This window comes from Panthera leo, chromosome A1 (genome assembly GCF_018350215.1).
Source record: "Panthera leo isolate Ple1 chromosome A1, P.leo_Ple1_pat1.1, whole genome shotgun sequence".
NCBI classification, from domain to species: Eukaryota; Metazoa; Chordata; class Mammalia; order Carnivora; family Felidae; genus Panthera; species Panthera leo.
Window position 1 is genome coordinate 131226745 of NC_056679.1, and position 20235 is coordinate 131246979.

Below are 20235 nucleotides of genomic sequence, written 5' to 3' on the forward strand. Positions count from 1 at the left end.
ATAGTTCATTTTGCTTTTAATTCCCTTGCCTTTGGAGATGTGTCAAGTAAGAAATTGCTGTGTCTGAGGTCAGAGAGGTTTTTTCCTGCTTTCTTCTCTAGGGTTTTGATGGTTTCCTGTCTTGCATTCAGGTCTTCTATCCATTTTGAGTTTATTTTTGTGAATGGTGTAATAAAGCTGTCTAGTTTCATTCTTCTGCATGTTGCTGTCTAACTCTCCCAGCACCATTTGTTAAAGAGACTGTCTTTTTTCCATTGGATATTCCTTCCTGCTTTGTCAAAGATTAGTTGGCCATACTTTTGTGGGTCTAATTCTGGGGTTTCTATTCTATTCCATTGGTCTATGTGTTTGTTTTTGTGCCAATACCATGCTGTCTTGATGATTACAGCTTTGTAGTAGAGGCTAAAGTCTAGTATTGTGATGCCTCCCATTTTGGTCTTCTTCAAAATTACTTTGGCTATTCAGGGTCTTTTGTGATTCCATACAAATTTTAGGATTGCTTGTTCTAGCTTCGAGAAGAATGCTGGTGCAATTTTCATTGGGATTGCATTGAATGTGTAGATAGCTTTGAGTAGTATTGACATTTTAACAATATTTATTCTTCCAATCCATGAGCATGGAATGTTTCTCCATTTCTTTGTATCTTCTTCAATTTCCTTCATAAGCTTTGTATAGTTTTCAGCATACAGATCTTTTAAATCTTTGGTTAGGTTTATTCTAGGTATTTTATGATTCTTGATGCAATTGGGAATGGGATCAGTTTCTTTATTTGTCTTTCTGTTGCTTCATTATTAGTGTATAAGAATGCAACTGATTTCTGTACATTGATTTTGTATCCTGCGACTTTGCTGAATTCATGTATCAGTTCTAGCAGACTTTTGGTGGAGTCTATCGGGTTTTCCATGTATAATATCATGTCATCTGCAAAAAGTGAAAGCTTGACTTCATCTTTGCCAACCTCTAGCCAGCCGTCTCAAAAAGAAAAGACAGATGACCCAAATAGTTAAAATCATGAATGAAAATGGAATTATTACAACCAATCTCTCGGAAATACAAGCAATTATCAGGGAATACTATGAAAAATTATATGCCAACAAACTGGACAACCTGGAAGAAATTGATTAACTATTTTGATATAATATACCAAGTGATCAATGCAGTCGATTCACAAGTAACACAACAATATTTAGAACTTTAAGTTAGAGAGCAGTGACAAGCCAATAAATAAAAGGCATCTCTGTGATAAAATAGGATATTAGAATCAGCATATATGAAGGCAATAAAATGTTATTGCTATCAAAGATATATACTGTGTTTAGTTTGAGCTGGACAACAGGGCTTGGTGCATGATTAGGGTAAAGAAAGAAAGAGTTAGAGGTATTCCAAGCCCAGACATTATCTGTGGCTGTTATCTGAACACATCTCATAGGGGTGTCTGGTGGAGCCATATACAGTTTAATGACAGAGGAAAGGTGATTTAGCAAGGTGGCAGGTAGTATGGTCACCATAGATAAGTCCCTTCCCATTAATCTCCTCCCCTGGGCAGAGATAATCTTGTATTCACCTGCAGCTCATGAAAATACAGTATCTAAACATTCAAGTGCCCAAGGTTATCAGAGATCATTAATTTATGCCTTTTTGTGTAAGCTTATTCTGTTATATTGTCCTCAGGAAACAAAAACCAAATATGAATCCCTAAAAGAGAGTCCATGTTAAGATTTCAAAGTATTTGTTTATTGCAACATAGCTTTCTGTCAGGATGATAATGACCTTAAACAGACTAAGTCTTCTGAAGTACCAATACAGACAACCTAAAATTCCAATCCAAGGCAACTGCTCAGAAACTCACTGATAACATTGTTTCTGATACCCATCAGCACCCTGGCCTTTTAATTATAATTTTGTTTTGTAGGTGCCCTCTATGTGAAGATCTTATACATGAAACAAATTGTAATTATAAAAAATGTTTCCTTATTTAAATCATTAAAAACCGTATATAATTGCCAAAAAGAGTTTCTAATATGTAGAGGCTAATTAGTGTCACCATACTAGAATAACACAAAAATGAAAAAACAGAAAAGTGATTTCAGTGAATCCTTCGAGGTACTAATTTCATTAAGCTTTTAAAATGACAAGATTCAGGGCTCCTGGGTGGCTCAGTTCGTTGAGCCTCCGATTCAGCTCAGGTCATGATCTCACGGTTCATGAGCTCTAGCCCTGCGTTGGGCTCTATGCTTACAGCTCAGGGCCAGGAGCCTGCTTCAGATTCTGTGTCTCCCTCTCTCTCTGACCCTCCCCTGTTCATGCTCTGTCTGTCTCTGTCTCAAAAGTAAATAAACATTAAATTTTTTTTTAAAATAAAATGACAAGATGCATGGAGCTCCTGGGTAGTTCAGTTGGTTAAGCATCCGACTTTGGCTGAGGCCCAACTTTGGCTCAGGTCATGATCTCATGGTTCATGGGTTTGAGCCCTGTGTCAGGCTCTGTACTGACAGCGTGGCCTGCTTGGAATTCTCTGTCTCTGACCCTCTTCAGCTGGTACTTTCTCTCTCTCTCTCTCAAAATAAATAAGCTTAATTTTTTTAATTTTCATTTTAATGTTTATTCTTTTTTTTTTTTAATATTTTTATTATTTTTGAGACAGAGAGAGACAGGGCATGAGCAGGGGAGGGGCAGAGAGAGAGGGGCACACAGAATCCGAAGCAGGCTCCAGGCTCTGAGCCATCAGCACAGAGCCCGATGTGGGGCTCGAACTCACAAACTGTGAGATCATGACCTGGGCCAAAGTCAGACACTTAACCGACTGAGCCACCCAGGCATCCCTTAATGTTTATTCTTGAGAGAGAGAGAGAGAGAGAGAGAGAACGAGTGGGGGAGGGCAGACAGAGAGGGAGACACAGAATCAGAAGCAGGCTCCAGTCTCTGAGCTGTCAGCACAGAGCCTGATGAGGGACTCGAACCCACGAGCCATGTCTTTCCAGGCTGAGGCTTTCCAGGCTGAGGCTATGCCAGCGCCATCAAACAGCAATATCTGAATCTTCACCATAAGGTTCATACGTTATTACAAGGAACCTGTGAAGTAAATGTTCACTAGAGAAATCAGTGCTATTAAAGATATGTGTTTGGCTAGGAAAACTGTACAGTTCCCTCTGCCTTTCCATGAATGAAATCCAAAACTCTGTTGAGCCCAGCAGGCTACCACCTTCAAAGAATACCCCTGGTCTCAAACTCTTTTCATCCTGTGTCCATCTATTTAAGGCTGGAATCTCTTTCCTGCTCCAACTGGGTTAGCTGATGCCACTGACAGAATATTGTGTTCTCCACAATGAAAGATTCATGTAAGGTCCTAAGGTCCTAAAAGAGCAAAAAATAGGGGCTTCAGTGGGTTTATAGGAAAAAGTTGTTTTCAGTGTTTATTGCCAGCTAGCAAAAAAAAAAACAAAAACTGGAGACACTGATTTTCATTTTAATAATTCAAGTGGTAGCAGCGTTGTGGAGGAGGAAATGTACTTCCCAGCTCTTTCTAATTGTCAAAGACTTCCATTTCACCAAAGTAACCTGATAATTGTGAGCAGCCAATTAGACAAACCAATTTTCAGGTCAAATATGGCACAAAATTTGAATAAAACGCAATACAGAATTTTATCTGTTTCTCAATAAAGCTGTTTATCAAGTGACATGTTTGGCTCTATAGGAATCCCATTCACAATATTTGGAGATAAATACCTGATTTGCTATGATGACTACCAAAGCAATGACATGTATTCAGGAGATTTACAATTCTCAAGGATCAGTACTTCAGATTTTAATCATTATAATTAAAAACGCTCACCAACCCAAGAAATGTCATCTCCCCCCCCGCCACCAACTTCCTTCTTGTGACTGTTGTGTGATATCAGGCAAAACTAGATATCCTCCTTAGACTCACTTTTCTCATGGCTAAAATAAAGAATGAACCTGAATGATTTGTAAGTTCCAATCCAGTTCTAGCCATTTATAAATCTCTTCATTCAGGGGCCATTTGTTCAAGACTTCCCCCATTTAAGGCTACTAGGTTAAGCAGCAGGTGAGGTAGGGTGGCTGGAATATAAGACTAATGGCAAGACAGACGAAAGGACCCACAAATAGGTATATGTATATGCACTATTTTAAGCATTTTAAATGTATCAATTTATTTAACCCCCCCTGCAACTCTACAAGGTAGTGATTACTATCACCCCCATTGTATTGATGAGGCAATGGAAGCAAGGTTAAGATTAAATAACTTGCCCAAAGCTACTACTACTAAATGGCAGATCCGTGTTTCAAATTCATGGCTATCTGCTTCTAGAATATGCTCTCAATCCCCTTAATCATGCTTGCATCTATATATTTTCCTAGCTAAAAGAAACAGATGCAGAGGTCTGCACTTATTCTGCCACATAGCTCAAAATGGCATCAAGTAAACCAAATAACGATATGGCCTCATAATAGTTCTTCCCCTGAGATCTGGTGCCCCTGGTGCAAAGAATCAAAAACTATATTTAACATGCCATGAGACCTCAGTAAAGAGCTGGGTGGCAAGCTGCAGACATAAATCAGTGAAAACTTGAAGTTTATAGGAGCCACTTCAGTCTAAACCTGAAGATGTGAATGCTAGCAAAGGGATTGAGACAGATACGATGGAAATTTCAAGAATCCCCTAAGGAGCTTAAATTAAGAAAAATGAAAGCTGGCATCGAGGAAAATATATATGTAGTGAAAATTTTAAAAGTCTGAGACTATTAAACACAGTTTTTAAAAGTTAAATTTTTACTGAAAAAAGAAAGAAAGAATATGATTGTGGCAGTCAGAAAGCAATAAAATAACAGAAGTGCCTGAAAAGTGGTACTGGCTGTAAAATCTTCCAAGAATTCAATGGTTTCAGGAAAACTGATAAAAATGGCTGGCATATTGGAAACTGTCAGAATTAATAAAACCCTAACTAGTGTTATAAAATCAGAATAGTTGATGAGGATGTTTACTGATTCTTTCAAATAATCCACAAGAAAAAAAAACCCTAAAAGGTTAGCAATCCTGATACTCATTACTTAGAGAAAAAGATTGAAGTTTAGTGGAATATTAGATAATAAAACTATAATTACAACTTAATGATTTTCTGATTTCATGTGAAAATTACTTCTTGTGATGAGTACAAATCAATGCTAATATGAATAACATTCTCGAGGTAAATTATTTCTATTTCCACTAGAAGCATCCTTGTAATAGGTGAGAAAAGATGATTTTCGCAGCAGTAATTATGTATATAGGGGCGACTGCTGGCTCAGTCAGAAAAGCATGTGACTCTCGATCTTGAGATCGTGCATTTGAGCCCCACATTGGGTATAGAGATTGCTTAAATAAATAAAACTTTTAAAAAATAAAATGTTTTAAACAATAATAAGTATGTAATTATAAGCACCGTGTCCCCCCTCAAAAAAAGAAATTGTATCAAGACTTTAGGACAACTGATGGATTATGATATCATTATATAATCATCATTTAATCTGAAATTATAAATTATAGTAGCAATGAAGCCTAGCATTGAAAAAATATATTAAGGTAGAAAAAAAAATCACCTATATTACTTACTAAAAAAGAGAAGATAGTGAGATCCTTAAGTAAGGTGGACCCTGAGCACACTTTTATAGTGAGGCTGATGCTTAAGTTATCTGATGACTGATGAAGGTAGAGTTCTATGAGCCTAAAGCAAATCTCTACATTCTCTGCTAACATTCATGTTCTTTTCAGCTAATTACTTAAAACTCTAAGTCTCATTTTAGTTATCTATGAAAAAGGTTATAATACAGCAGAGACCGTGGAGAAATAAAGTAAGACACCACGGGCTTCCTTCTTGTGGCACTTAGTACATAATACTACATAAATATCAGTTTTCTTCCTGCCATTTTGTCTAAAGTTCTCTCCACTGGAAAAATTTCAAAGTAATAAAAGTTACAGACTTCAAGACACTTGTAATCCTGTTAGAATGACGAGACATATATTCAGAGACAGTTAAAGAATATATAAGCAATTTTTGTGCAAACGTCAGGAACGTAGTGCTAAGTGCTCAAAAATGAAACGTATCAAGGAGAGCATAAATTCTGGTTACCTCTAAGGTTTCAAGGAAAAGACAGGACCTGAGGAGGGTCCTGATGCACAGGTTGGGTTACATAAGTAGATAGGCAGGAGGATCCTTTTCCAAACCAACTGGAACTGTGTGATCTGGGAATTGGCTCTATGTTTTCATGCGGCAGAATATGACTAGTCCAGCCAACCCAAAGTTCAGCTTGGGGAGCTTCTGTACCAGACCCCATCCCGTTGTCAGTTACTTTCCCTCAGAGGCTTTCGCCTCATCTCAATCAGCTTTCAAATTCCATTCCCAGCGTGCATGCCAGCTGGGGTCCTCCTACTCTCAAAACTGCTTCCTTCCCTGATAAAATGTCTGAACGGAAGCATCAAAGTCAAGTGTTCTGAGCCAGGATGTTGAGATGTATCAGAGTCCCTAGGGGAAAGGAGAGCATGTAGGGAGAATCTGGTACAGAATCTGGTATCAGGTGATTCTGATAGCCTGCCCCTATCTGAGACTATCTGGCATAAATTAATACTAAAGAGAGGTGAGACCAATGAGACAAACACTAGCATGACATCAATAGAAATCAGACATACGTATGGATCCAAACAATAGAAGAATATAGAAGCGCTGCATCCAATGGCGTGTGGTCCTCGCAAAGAGCTGAAGAAAATCTCAGCCCCAAGGCATCTCTGTATGATATTAAATAATTGAGAGACGAGCCCAGAATACTGAAAATCTATTCATAACTTTTCTGCAGAATGTGACCTCTGCATCCAAAATGACGAGGTTTTTCCTTCCAAGTGAAAAAGGAATGCATTCAGTCTGTCTACATTTTAACACACAATTATAAATGGCAACAGAACCTCTCCAAATTGTGGCTTCCGTTACACAAAGATTAGTCCTATGTACAATGTGGAATTGTCTGTTGGTTCTGTATCTGTGATGTAGCCACAGCTACACACAGTTATCAGAGAAGGTTGGTGTTTATGAAATGAGTTTCCCTCCCCTTGCGGGCAACCATGCAGTAGTGTGCAAGGGTAAAGAGCAATGTTGTATACCCCTCCGGTTCACAGATATGCGTACTAAGTGTAATGTTTTAATCCTAAAATGAATTCAAATTGCCCTAAGTGGCTTTTAAACTAAAAATAAATATTAAAAAATGTGGTAATGGATGGGCTTCCCTTCATCTCTGAACATATTGCTGCTGACCCAGCATTGGTAGGGCACACATTTGAGGCCAGTTCACCCAGTAGCAGTGATGGATTCGCAGGTTATCTGTGGCCAAGAGCACACATTTTAAATTTGACTGGCCAAGGAACAGGGCCAAACAAATCACCCGAAGCAGAAATGGAGTGCAGGCCCTGATTGGTACTTAGGGGTCACAGTGAGACTCCGCCAACTCCTTCACCCCTGACCTGACCCCCCATCCCGTCACCACCTCCAGGATTTAGAAATAGAAGAAATAACATCATCCTTTGAGATTGCTGCCCTAATGTTAACACATAGTCTCAATGATCAGGGAGATGTCGAATTACTTTTGAGAGAGAATGGCCTCTGGGTCTGTAGGATCTGACTATGTGCTGGAATAAAAATTGATTGGCTTCTTAACCTTCCAAACCCAAGAATTATTTCCGTTTTATGGTTCAGCTTCTCCACAGTGTCCCCCACACACTCATCCCATAAGGAAATTCTTAGGCAAACTGGCCCTAGGCTAAGAGTATCACAGAAAAGGGAGGCTGGGAAGAGAGAGACAGATCTGGAAGGTCCAGGTCCAGAGAGAGGAGGGAAAAATGTTTGCTTGCTGAGTTTATGCCTAGGCTCCCAGGCTCCCTTTCTTGTGCAGAATCTGACTAATGAATTAAAATATTGAGAAATATTTTTTAACTTTCTTTTAAAGATTTTTTTAATGTTTGTTTATTTTTGAGAGTGAGAGAGACAAAGCATGAGCAGAGGAGGGGCAGAGAGAGAGGGAGACACAGAATCTGAAGCAGGCTCCAGGCTCTGAGCTGTCAGCACAGAACCCAATGTGGGACTTGAGCTCATGAACCGAGAGATCATGACCTGAGCAGAAGTTGGACACTTAACCAACTGAGCCACTCAGGCACCCTGGAAAATCTTTTTTTTTTTTTTTTTTTTTTTTAAGAAATTAAGTAAATATCTGGGGATGGGGCAAAAGGTCAGATAGTAGAAAGAGGGTTTCATAGGAGTCTCTGGATGTGCTCCAGGATGCTAGAGAACTGGGAAGGAAAGAGAAGGGTTTGAAAAGTGTTCTCTGAGTTTCGGTTTGTATCCCACTTAGTGTTCTGAGAGGTGCATGAAAAGAAGGGAATTCATTTTTCAATTACTTCTGGTTACTGGGCAGTGCTTCTTGAAAGGTGACTCTGTAAGTAGAATGAGCCAAAGGGTCTTTTATAACTGTACTCTGATTAAATACATTAACATGTGTAAAGAAAGATATGCATCTAAAGTAGAACTAGTCAGTCACAGAAACACATGGGACCAGAAGGAAACCAATGACTTGTGCTCACAGAACCTTAAAAGGACTGTCTGGGAGAGAAAAGCCCAGGCCCAAGAACTGCCCCCTCCAGCTCCTGGGAGAGAAAACCCCTTTGGATAACCTGGTAGTTAAGCCTCTCAGGGTATAATGTCATTCATATTTAATCCCACAACTAATCCCCCTTGTTGTGATTTCACACTCACCAAGCAATTATGTTCTATCCAGGCCTTCAACACATTGGGTGAGACTCATCCACACTGGGGAGAACAATCTCCTCTATTCGGTCTGCAGATTTAACTATTATTTTCATCGAAAAACACCCCCCCCCCACACACACACACATACACACACCCAGGATAATGCTAACCAAGTATCTGGGCACCTTGCAATCCAGTCAAGTTAATACCAAAAATTAGCCATCACAGTTGCTGTGTTAGTAATTAAAATTGTTCACTAGTTATGAGCAATTATATTTATGGTGGAAAATTAATACATCGGCCTCCTGCTTTCTATATGTATTTATGTTAACTTGATTAATAGGAAATAATATCTGAAAAATAAATTTGTTTTCAGTGTGCTAATGATTTCAGAAAGAGAGCCTCCAAGACTGATGTTTATTTAGCTACTAGTACATTCATGAAGATAACAAATACTACCTAAGTAGCTAGGTGACCTTTCTCTGGGGAGTCTAACCTTGCTATTGTACATTCTCTTCATGCATACACATGCTAGCCTAAAGAACTCTATTCAAAATGAAGCAAAGGATTAAGCAGCCACCCAATAAATTTCAAACAAAGGAGAGAATCACTCAGAATATTTGAAGGGCCATAACCAAAAAGCTGTCAACTTTTTGTGTAGAAAAATAATGGGATTCAGTGTAATAAAAAGAAGGCAATGATACTTTGGATCTTATAAACCAAACTGCTCACCAATACTATTCCAAAAGAAAAATTCATCCTCTTAAAATTATAGCATATTATTCACAGATGGAAAAAAGGTAGATGAATTATGAATTTTTTGGAGCCATGAATACATTTTTAATATTTTTGGATGTTGAGCTTTGACATACTTTTTCATCTTTAAGACAGGATATCTCAAATTTGATGGCCAGATATAAATTATTACATGTTGGGTTCAGAATAATCAGAAAACGTAATGAACTTTGGTTCTCTCGGGTTGAAAATACATGGACATTGTAATTATCTCTTAGTTACAAGCTTTGGGCTCCCTTAGTTCCAACCCTAGGAGTTAGAAGGCTTCCTTTTTTCCCAAAATTATTCTGCTCAAGAGTACAACCAGCTGGTTCAAGAGACACTAGTGCAAGAGGTTATGCAGTGTATCACCAAGGGCAAACTGAGAGGGGTTACTGTAAGAGTTCAAGTGAATACATTGCTTATAGCAGGGAAGTATACAATAGGGTTATTTTTCAGAATCTCTGAGGAATCCATGTTTGGACCCAATTAAAGATCTAGACTTTGGATGCTAGATGAGTATAGCATCCATGACATAATACTGTTACTCTTATCCCTATGATACCCATTCCCCCTGCCCAGCCCTGAAGAAGCTAGAAGCAGTGGGGAAAGGGTAGGCGGAAGGATCTTTTAATGCCTGAAAAGGACCTCTAATTATGGAGATCACATTCATAACAGAAAAGCTAAGGCATCTTTCCAAAATATCATAGGGGCAGGGAAAGAGATTCAACAGAATGTGTTTGAAGGCAAAAATAAGCCATTTTCTTATTGAACCCCATCAATTTCAAATCATTCCATTAAAAAAAGCAACCTGTACACACACACATACACATATTATAAGGACTGCTGTTTTCATTTAATATTACCATGAATATTTCTCATAGCATTAAATATTATTCTATATCTTTTTTCTGATTTTATAATACTCATTTTATAAATATTTGAAAATTTAACTGATTCCTTATTATTAGACATTTAGGTATTTTGCCTAAGTTTGCTTTTGTAACCAATGCTATAATAAATTAATAAATAACTTTACCTATAAAGCTTTGTCCATAACCATGATGAGTTCTTTGGGATACATCTGTAGAAGTAAAATTACTAAATCAATAATTATATACATGTTTGAAGTTTTGGATATATATTGCCAAATTTCAAAGTGGATAATTTATTAGTGAATACATCTTCAATTAAAATGGTATCAGTAACTCCTCAGAATCTTCTAAAGTTCATATGAATTTTATTTGTCAAATGTAAAAAATGAAAACAATGTTCTAAATGCTGAAAATTATGTTAATTTAGTTAATAGAAGATATTCAACATGAAATTGAAATTTAAACTTTTGAGGCGCCTGGGTGGCTCAGTTGGTTAAGCATCCGACTTCGGCTCAGGTCATGATCTCACAGTTTGTGAGGGTCAAGCCTCGTGCTCTGACAGCTCCTGGAGCCTGCTTTGATTCTGTGTCTCCCTCTTTCTCTCTCTGCCCCTCTCCTGCTTGTGTTCTCTCTCTCTCTCAAAAATAAATAAACATTAAAAAATTTAAACTTAATAAATGGTGAAACGTTTCAAATCCAACTACAATCTACCATCACCTTCACAATAAAAAGCCACCATATATTTATTTAATTTCTGGGCTTTCAAGTAAAATCGTTTTTAATAATACCCACACTAGGAATCTATTTAAAATTTTTTCACCAAGAAACCTATGGAGAAAGGTCTCTCTTCTGGGAGCAGGAGCTCTTTAGGTAACAGCTGGACTTCATGGATACTTGGGTTAAAAATCAGAGATACATCAAAATAATCAAAATTGTAAGACTTCAGTACAGTTCTGTGTTTTCTGGGGAAAGGAAAAAAAAACCTGACACATGGCATGGTTAAACCGGCTATTTGCCAAATGTGTTAAGTGTTGTCCCATCTCCTGAACTTAAAACAGAATAGTTCAATAATCATAATTATTAGTGTGTGGGTGATAATAAGAAATCCTTTAAGTTAATATTGTTTATAAGGAGTGTATAGAGCATTTTTACATATGCCATCTCATTTGAATGTCATAACACTCTTACAAGATAGCTTTTGTTCTTCTTATTTCATACCAGAGGACACTAATGATCAAAAAATTAGTTGACATAAAACTGTGATATAAACATAGCTAGCAGTCAAAGCTGAACCTTGATTTCAAGTCCAGTATCTTTCTACCATGCTGTTCTGCCTCTTGGTCTGTTTGTTCATTCATTCGTTATTCAAGACATACAACAATATGTGCCAGTAACTGTTTTCTACATACGAGTATAGAACCAGTCAAGTTAGACAAAATCCTTATTCTGTCATATCTTATAAGCATTGGGGTGGGGCTGAAGGCAAGGGCAGGAGCAGGAAAGCAACGCTTCAAAATTAATTTGTAACATGTTGGGAAAGGGTAAGTGCCATGAAAACGAATCAGGGTTAGAGGAGAGAGAATGATGAGAGATGCTATTTAATATTATGTTCTCAAGGAAGTTCTCTCGGACGAGGTTAACTTTTGTGCAGAGACCTGAACGGAATGGGGGATCAAGCTACACAGACATCAGGGCCAAGAGATTCCGTAAGGAATATAGAAATCCACCTGCTGTATTACATTAGTAGCTATCCTTAAAGAACTAAGGCAAGGCTTGCCTTCTGTGAGATTGATAATTAATTCTAGATGCAGCGAGAATGAATTTGCTTAAATAAATAAAGTCTTGGAGAGGGCAAAGACCAAATACATATCCACCACACAGAAGTAAAAACATGAAAGCTTCTGGGGTTTTAACTATGTGACATGGTTTTTCAATATTAATAGCTTTTTTTTCTCAGGACAGTGTTGTGGAACATAGCTTATTAGTTCATTCTTTTCGAATAAGATTTTGCAAATTAAACGTAGATTCAGAACAGATAAACTTCATTCACCATCTTGTAAGTAACTTTCAAAGAGATCAACTAATAAATAAAGCGGTTTTTAAAAATTGTATATGTTTTATTAATTTTTAGCACAGTGTTAAAAAGGGATTTTAACCATTTTCCTTCCCCCAGGGCCTGAAGTATTTAACTTCAAGTAATGAGGTGTAATATGAGTCGCTTGCATTGTTGGTATGAGATATTGGAGATCTTGATCATCTAACTCTTTGGAGAAATCAAATAAACTAAGGAAAAATTCTAGTAACTTAGCCCTATAGAAATAACTTGCAAATATTAAGCGAAAGAATTGTCAAGACATGCCGAAGACTTAATTTTATTACGTGTCTGGCTTTATGATATAGAGCCTGTGTAACTGCTGAAATCCACCTCTGTAATTATTGCTATCATTTATTGAGCTCTGTGTGTAACAGGCCACATGCTAAGCACTTCTCATGCGTTGTGGTAAAACCCTCATAAGACTTTATGACATTAAGTACAATTTTCATTGTATTGATGAGGAGAGGTGAAAGTACCCACAGTCATGTAACTAGGAAATGAGAAAGTCAGGGTTTGAACTCACTGCAAGAACCAAGGCCCTCACAGAATCTGCTAAACTGACTCTGCCAGATTTCAGAGTTGAATTCCCAGCTACTCTGGTGGAGTTCTAACAACCTTGGTGCTGATGAAAAGCAGCATGAGATTTAACAGCCGGCTACACATGGTCTCATTCCACCTCAGCTCAAGAACCTCAGAATTCAAGGGTATTTTGAAGAGTTCAGTGCATGGAAATTGGAAAGAGAGACACAAGATCGGCTGACTTTGGTAATGGAGGAGATTTGCTGAGCTCTTCTAAGGTATGAGTAGAATTATGAAAGGCACAGCCTTACCCTCCTACTTGACGGTAAGCTTTGTGACAACAGACTCTATGTCCTTCACCATGCCCAGTGTGATGCCTGGGACACTCACAGTAGGCCCTTGTCTGCTGACAGAAAAGGGAGGAAGGACTGAAGCTCTATAGAAAAGACAAAGCCTACACAGAGGATGAGACTTCACATCACTTGTGGAGTGAGCCATCACCCACTGCAGAACAGGTATAAGGTCTTTCAGCTGTCCTGAGGAGCTTGACCCAAACTCAGAGGCAGGAAACAGCAACAGCAAATGATGTTAAGAACCAACCCAGAACAGGCCTTGAACAGCTTTGGCAACTTCCCCCTTCCCTATGTGTACACGGCCTGACAGTGTCTCCTCTGGGCCTTGGGGAAGTGTTCTGACAAGTTTTTATCATCCATTAATTATTGTCTTTCCCCTGAAGAGAAATATTTTTCTGACAAGTTAAAAACCTCCCTCTGCAATAAAAATGCCTTTGGCCTTTCTGAACCATCTCTCTTTTTCAAGACTATCTTCTGGAAAGATGCTACATTGGAATCTTCCAGTCTTTTGCCAGGCCAGTATCTGTCCATCAACCAGTGGCTGCACTTATTACTTAACGCTCAAAGTGGGCTAGAAATGTAACCCTCAGCAACCCCGGAGGATTCTTAGTTTCTCCCTTCCTGGGTTCCTGGTCTGATAACACACAATTCTAAGAGGGAAATCCCAGGGAAGAGAGGGGTCTCATGTGTATATCGATGTGTTTGTGTCTGTGTAGCTGTGTGTCTACACACCAAACTTTTCCCTCTACTCCATGTTTTCTTCGGAGAATGACAGATTATTATATAGTTGCTACAGCCATATTGCCAAGTGTTAGAACAGGTCCAGAAGAGTGTGAGTGATGAAGGATGATGAAGACTCTGGAGGAGCACCAGAGATTGGAGAAAATAAAGGGGCAGGAGTGTTTTCTGGAGATAGTGAACTTCATAGAGGGTCAGTAGAAAATGAAAGTCTTGAGCAACGAACAAATGTGGTGAAAAGAACCCAAAGGCACGTAATAACTAAATACAATGAATAAAATTTAAGAAGATCCTAGAATTTTTTTAATGTCTTTAAATATATTTGGGGAACAAGTGGTGATATTTGAATTTCTGACAGCATTCCCTAATAGTGCTAATCCAAAGAAAATTCTAGACTTAAAATGCAATGTAATTGATTATATAGAAAACAAGTGAAAATACTTTAGGGATTCTGCTTAGCTTTAGTGTCTGTTTTGCTCCTAGAAACCAATTCTTGGAGCAACCTTGGATCTGTAATGGCCACTCCACCCTAGCCTCATCTGAATCATGGTTCATCAGAGTTCAGTGTGGGGTCAGTCAGGAGCTCGCGCTTGTTGAGATGGGAAAGGGATGGGCGGGACAGGGATCAGTCAAATTGAGAATGGGGTGTACTGGCTAGAATCAAGAAGATCTAAATGACTAGATGTACAAAAAAAAAAAATCAAGACAGGCCCAGAAGAAGCAAAACAGTGATTCAGTTCCTATCAGTGCAATACAAAGAATCACGGTCCCCTGAACAAGCCATGGAGTACATTGTTTAGAGCTAGTTGAGTCTGTAAGCAGTGCTTACACCACGTCAGATTAAAAAAAAATCCATGTTTGATAGTGATAACAGAGCAAAGGAAAGGGTGATTTTTTAAAGGAAATAAATAAGTATCGATCTAGAGATACTTCTCACCCCACACAGCGCTGACTCTGGCCAGGCTGGTGCTGCTTGGGGGCTGCTTCTGCAGATGAAAAAGAAAACAAGAGCACAGTTGTGGGGAGAGGACCAAAGTGGGAGCAAAAAACCTGGTAAGACCGGAAACGTTAGAGAAGCATTATCTTCTTTCTCTGTCCCTCTTCCTTTGGTGCCTTAATTCTAAAAGTTACTAAATGTTCTAGACAATTTGTGGGCAGCGGTGGCAAGTGGGGGAAGGAGGAGTTTTCCTTTCTTTTCATTCCCAACTATGTGCCCACAAGGCCTTATGAGGGACAGTACCCCCAGAAACAAAACGTTGAATGTAAATACGTAAAAACTCTACATTAAAGCTTATGGGGGAAGATCTTGTTCCTGGGAAGTGAAAAAGCAAAACATTTCCTAAAGGGTTCCGTGTATAACACTAAATATCACTGTGTTAACGTTGCACACATAAACATCTGTAAAATCAGAAAGAGGGATGTTCCCTCATGAGCCAGTGGGGAGAAAGTAGCAGCAAATATTTCAATTTCCACTGAGACTGGTATTACAGGCAGACTTGGTCTATGCCAGAAGATTTCTCCCAAAAGTAGAAAAGCAACCTCTGAGGTGTACACAAGAACCAGGTTAAGACCTTTACCAGCCAGCAAAAGACCCAGATGTTTATGTGGTATTGAAAAGTACTATCTTGGGGCGTCTAGGTGGCTTATTCGGTTAAGCATCCAACTTGGGCTCAGGTCATGATCTCACGGTTCGTGAGTTCAAGCTCCACGTCAGGCTCTGTGTTGACAGCTCAGAGCCTGGATCCTGCTTCGGATTCTGTGTCTCCCACTCTATGCCCCTTCCCTGCTCACACTCCATCTCTCTCTGTCTCAAAAATAGATAAATATTTTTTAAAAATTTTTTTAAAAAGTCAAGTACTGTCTTATGGTTTCTACTCGATGGCTTTTAATTGGGCACTCTACCATTTGCCAAGCCTGTGCTTGATGGAGATGCATTCCTACATATACACACATGCGCACACACACACTTTTTTTTTTTTAACCAAAGGAGCTCTTTTTTTTTTCAAATAAAATATATGTATAACCCAGAAGCAAGTTGTTCCAATCTCTTTTCAAGAGATGTAAACTTGTTTTGAACTTTAAAAATTCCCTACCCTGTGGCAATGCAAAGCCCCAGTGCAGACATCCATGACTTCCTGGGGACAGGTCAAACATGGTCTGCTTTGCTTGGATCTTCCTGTGCTATAACCACTGCTCCAGTTCTGTGCTATGTTGATGTGAAAACATCTTCGTCAAAATTTTCAACACTCATCACATTCACACAAATAATTTGGCGATAAATTATTTTCTAACAAAAACAAACTTTCATATTTTAAAATTCTTCCTTCTAGAAAGTTCTTTTTGCTGCTCCTCCACAAGGGAATGTCCTACTGACTCTTTACCCCAACAGAGTTTCCAATCTCATACATCTTTCTGACATTTTTTTTGCCCCCTCTCTGTTTTCTCCCCCTTACCTCCTTAACCACATATCTCCCCCTCCACACTTCATTCATATATATTTGAATATCATGCCCTGAGCCAAACTCAAGAATCAGTCTCTTATGGGACTGGGCCACCAAAGTGCCCCTCCCCTACATGCCTCTTAAAAGAATAATAAACAAATAACGAATGATTACACTTCCTCATGCAAAGCAGTTTAGCTATCTGTTTTTGTTATCTGGGCTCCTGCTATCCTTAACCTTCTGTCTCCGTGGAGTCTCTTAAAGTGTCTTCCCAACATAGGCAGCTCCTTTACTTTTATTTCCCTTACCTAAGAGGAATTCTACGGTCAGCTGTGGAGAATGTAGTTTTCACTGCAGTACGTATAGAAAGATGACCAGTGGAGTCTCCTCCTCGAGGGAGATACGGAGGGCCCAGAGCATGCCTGCTACCTCTAGCACCAGTCCTAACCCAAACCCCCTCCTTTCTAGCTGCTGAAACAACTCAGCAAGGCCAGAAGTTCTGGGAAGGCCATCAAATTAGACCTCTCTCACCCAGCAGGGAGCAGTCCCTAAGGGATGGAGGCACAGAAGTAAAGACTAGACACAGATCTAAAGGAAAACATGTTGTTCTATAGAAAGACAATGGTGAGCTGCTGGGGGAAACTGGGGAAGGAGAAAACTTCAGGACCCTAGGTGGGGAGTAAGACTGGAAAAGGGACTCCAGTATTTGCCTGGTACTGGTTCCATGCCATGTAGTCTACAGCAAAAGTTAATTAGTCTTGGGTCTCCCGGGTGGCTCAGTCGGTTAAGCATCTGACTCTTGATTTTGACTCAGGTCATGATCTTGTGGTTTGTGAGTTAGAGCTTTGTATTGGGCTCTGTGCTGACAGTGTAGAGCCTGCTTGGGATTTTCTTTTTCTCTCCCTCTCTCTCTACCCTTCCCCTGCTCACGTGTTCTCTCTCTCTCAAAAAAAAATTTTTTTTAACTTTTAAAAAAGTTAAATAAAGTCTTGATCCTTAGCCTAAAGCCATTCCCATTTTATAACCAAGCAGAGATGTCAGTAGTGGACACATACAGCAAAGCAATTCAGACTATAGTGTGAGACGTATCTGTACGTGGTAGAAAAAAACAGTTGGTGAAATATATACAATATATTTCTGTGATATTTACATTTTGTGTATTCTGTTTTATGATTAAAAAAACAATGATGATATATATGCAAGAAAAGAATATATTGAAAGAAGCCAGATGGTCTTAATGTCCCTGGGAGAGTTTTGGGAAGTTTGTTTATTTCTGTCTTTGTGTTGCCATTTTTCATCTAGCATGTATCATAATCTAAGATACCATAAACCTCCTTGGTGGTCTACTCTCTCTGAGAGTCTCATTTGTATCTGATCTGCAGACTACATTATCATACTCACATAGACTATTAAAATCTTAGTTTTTTCCACAAACATCTAGAGACAGCCTAAAATGGCAGAGACAACATCGTGTCTTGGCTAGGAGCATGAACTCTGGAACCAGACAGCCTGGGTGTTGTCCCCAGCTCTACCACTTACAAAATGTGTGACCTGAGACAATTTACTTAACGCATCTGTGCCTTAATTCTCTCACCTGTAAAATGAGGAAATTCCTACCTTAAAAGATTATGTTGATAATTAAATGGGCTCATGTTTATAAAGCGCTGAAATCAGTGTTTGGCTCACAGTAAATGCTATATTAGTGTTTCTGTGCAGGGCATTATGTCAGCTGGTGAAAACATGACTTGTTTTCAGGGAGCTGACATTTTAATACTTCCCAAGATCCGCAAATAACTAACTACATAGGAGTCCCTTTTCCTAGAATAATTGGTATCAGGAAAATCTTCTTAATGTGCGGAAAAAAAGTTCAGAGTAAGTAAATTGGCCTGGAGTTAATCTTAAAAAAAAAAAAAAAAGAAACTCAAAACATGAAAGAAATGTTTATTTTATCTTATGTTTAACAAAATAAATTATAATTGCGACAAGGAGTAAATCATGTGTTGAGTTTTGTATGGAATTTTTTTCTATCAAAGGCACAGTATGATAACTTCATTTCCTATTTAAATTTTTATAACACTATGATAAAGGGGACCTCCTTTGTAAAAATGTGAGCCAGCTTCATATATTTTCCTAATGCCTGGCTACGCACACTATTCCCCTTTAATGCTCTTGCCATCATCCTTGTCAGTTTTCTCTCAGTTTTTTATCTTGTTAATCTTTTTTGAGTGATTTTAGCGTTTGTCTGGACTTGGTGATTTCCCATATTTTTGTAGTTCTTGAAAACTCACAACCTTCCATTCACTTTGGATCTGAATTGTATTAGATGTTTAAGCATCCCCCAACCAGAAGGAAAATATAAAGATATTGTAGTGAGAGGTAGATATCATTCATGATAAATGGTGACAAGCATTAGAATTAATATTGTAAGTTTTCAGCTAATTAGTGACTATTCCCATTGTTTACTATTTCTGTTTTCTCATACAGACTCATAACATCAGAGATTAAAATGGTTAATCCTGCTTTCTATAATAATATAAGTCAGAAAAAAATAAATATAACAGCCACACCATACACCACATTCTGTAGGAGGAAGCCTAGAGGAAGTGAGTCTGCACCCTAAGGAAGCTTATATCTTGAGCTAAGACTAAAAGATTGAGTAGGGGGGCGCCTGGGTGGCTCAGTCGGTTGAGCGTCCGACTTTGGCTCAGGTCATGATCTCACGGTCTGTGAGTTCGAGCCCCGCGTCCGGCTCTGTGCTAACAGCTCAGAGCCTGGAGCCTGCTTCGCATTCTGTGTCTTCCTCTCTCTCTGTCCCTCCTCCGCTCATGCTCTGTCTCTCCTTCTCTGTCAAAAATAAATAAACATTAAGAAAAATTAAAAAAAAAAAGATTGAGTAGGATTTAGACAAGTTAAGGACATGCTCAGATAAATATAGGCAGAAAAATTCATGGTATTTTTAGGGAATAGTGGGAAAATCCGGTAAAGTTAGAGAGCATATGGATTGTGACCGGGATTTAAGTGTGGATTTGTAATGGGGTAAGTGGTTAGGAAGTGGCATGAACCAATGGAGAAAATAACTGTAATTGAAGTGTAGAGACTGAACTATAAAGGTAAAACATTGGAGTCAAGAAGTCATATTAGGAAGTTATTTAAATCATTCTATCATATCTGAACCATAACTTACCAAATATTCTGACCTTTCTTTGTTCTTGACTCTGCTCTCCCTCCATTTCTGTTCCTTTATTTCTTCCCCATCCTCATATCCCACCTATTTCTATGTATAAACTCTAAGCCTTTCCACCCTAAAACTCCAATAGGCACACAAGGCCACAAGGGAATGCAGGAAAGAAGGAGGAAAGGCAGATAACGACCTCTCAGCCATAATTTGAAGGGAGAGGGAAGCAAAGTTTCAAAGGGCATCTATATACCAAAATCTTACTTTACTTAATCTTAACAAGCCTATGAGTTAAGGAGTCTTGATTTAAATTTTTATAGGTATAAACTGTGGTTTAGTTTGGGAATCAGGAATTCATATCCCGTTCCACTCATCGCCAATCCATGCTATTTCAGCCATATCTGTACTAAGAGGTGAAGAAAGGATGAGAAAATGGGATATCTGGTATTAGAATGATGGTTGGAAAGAGATTTAGGCTAA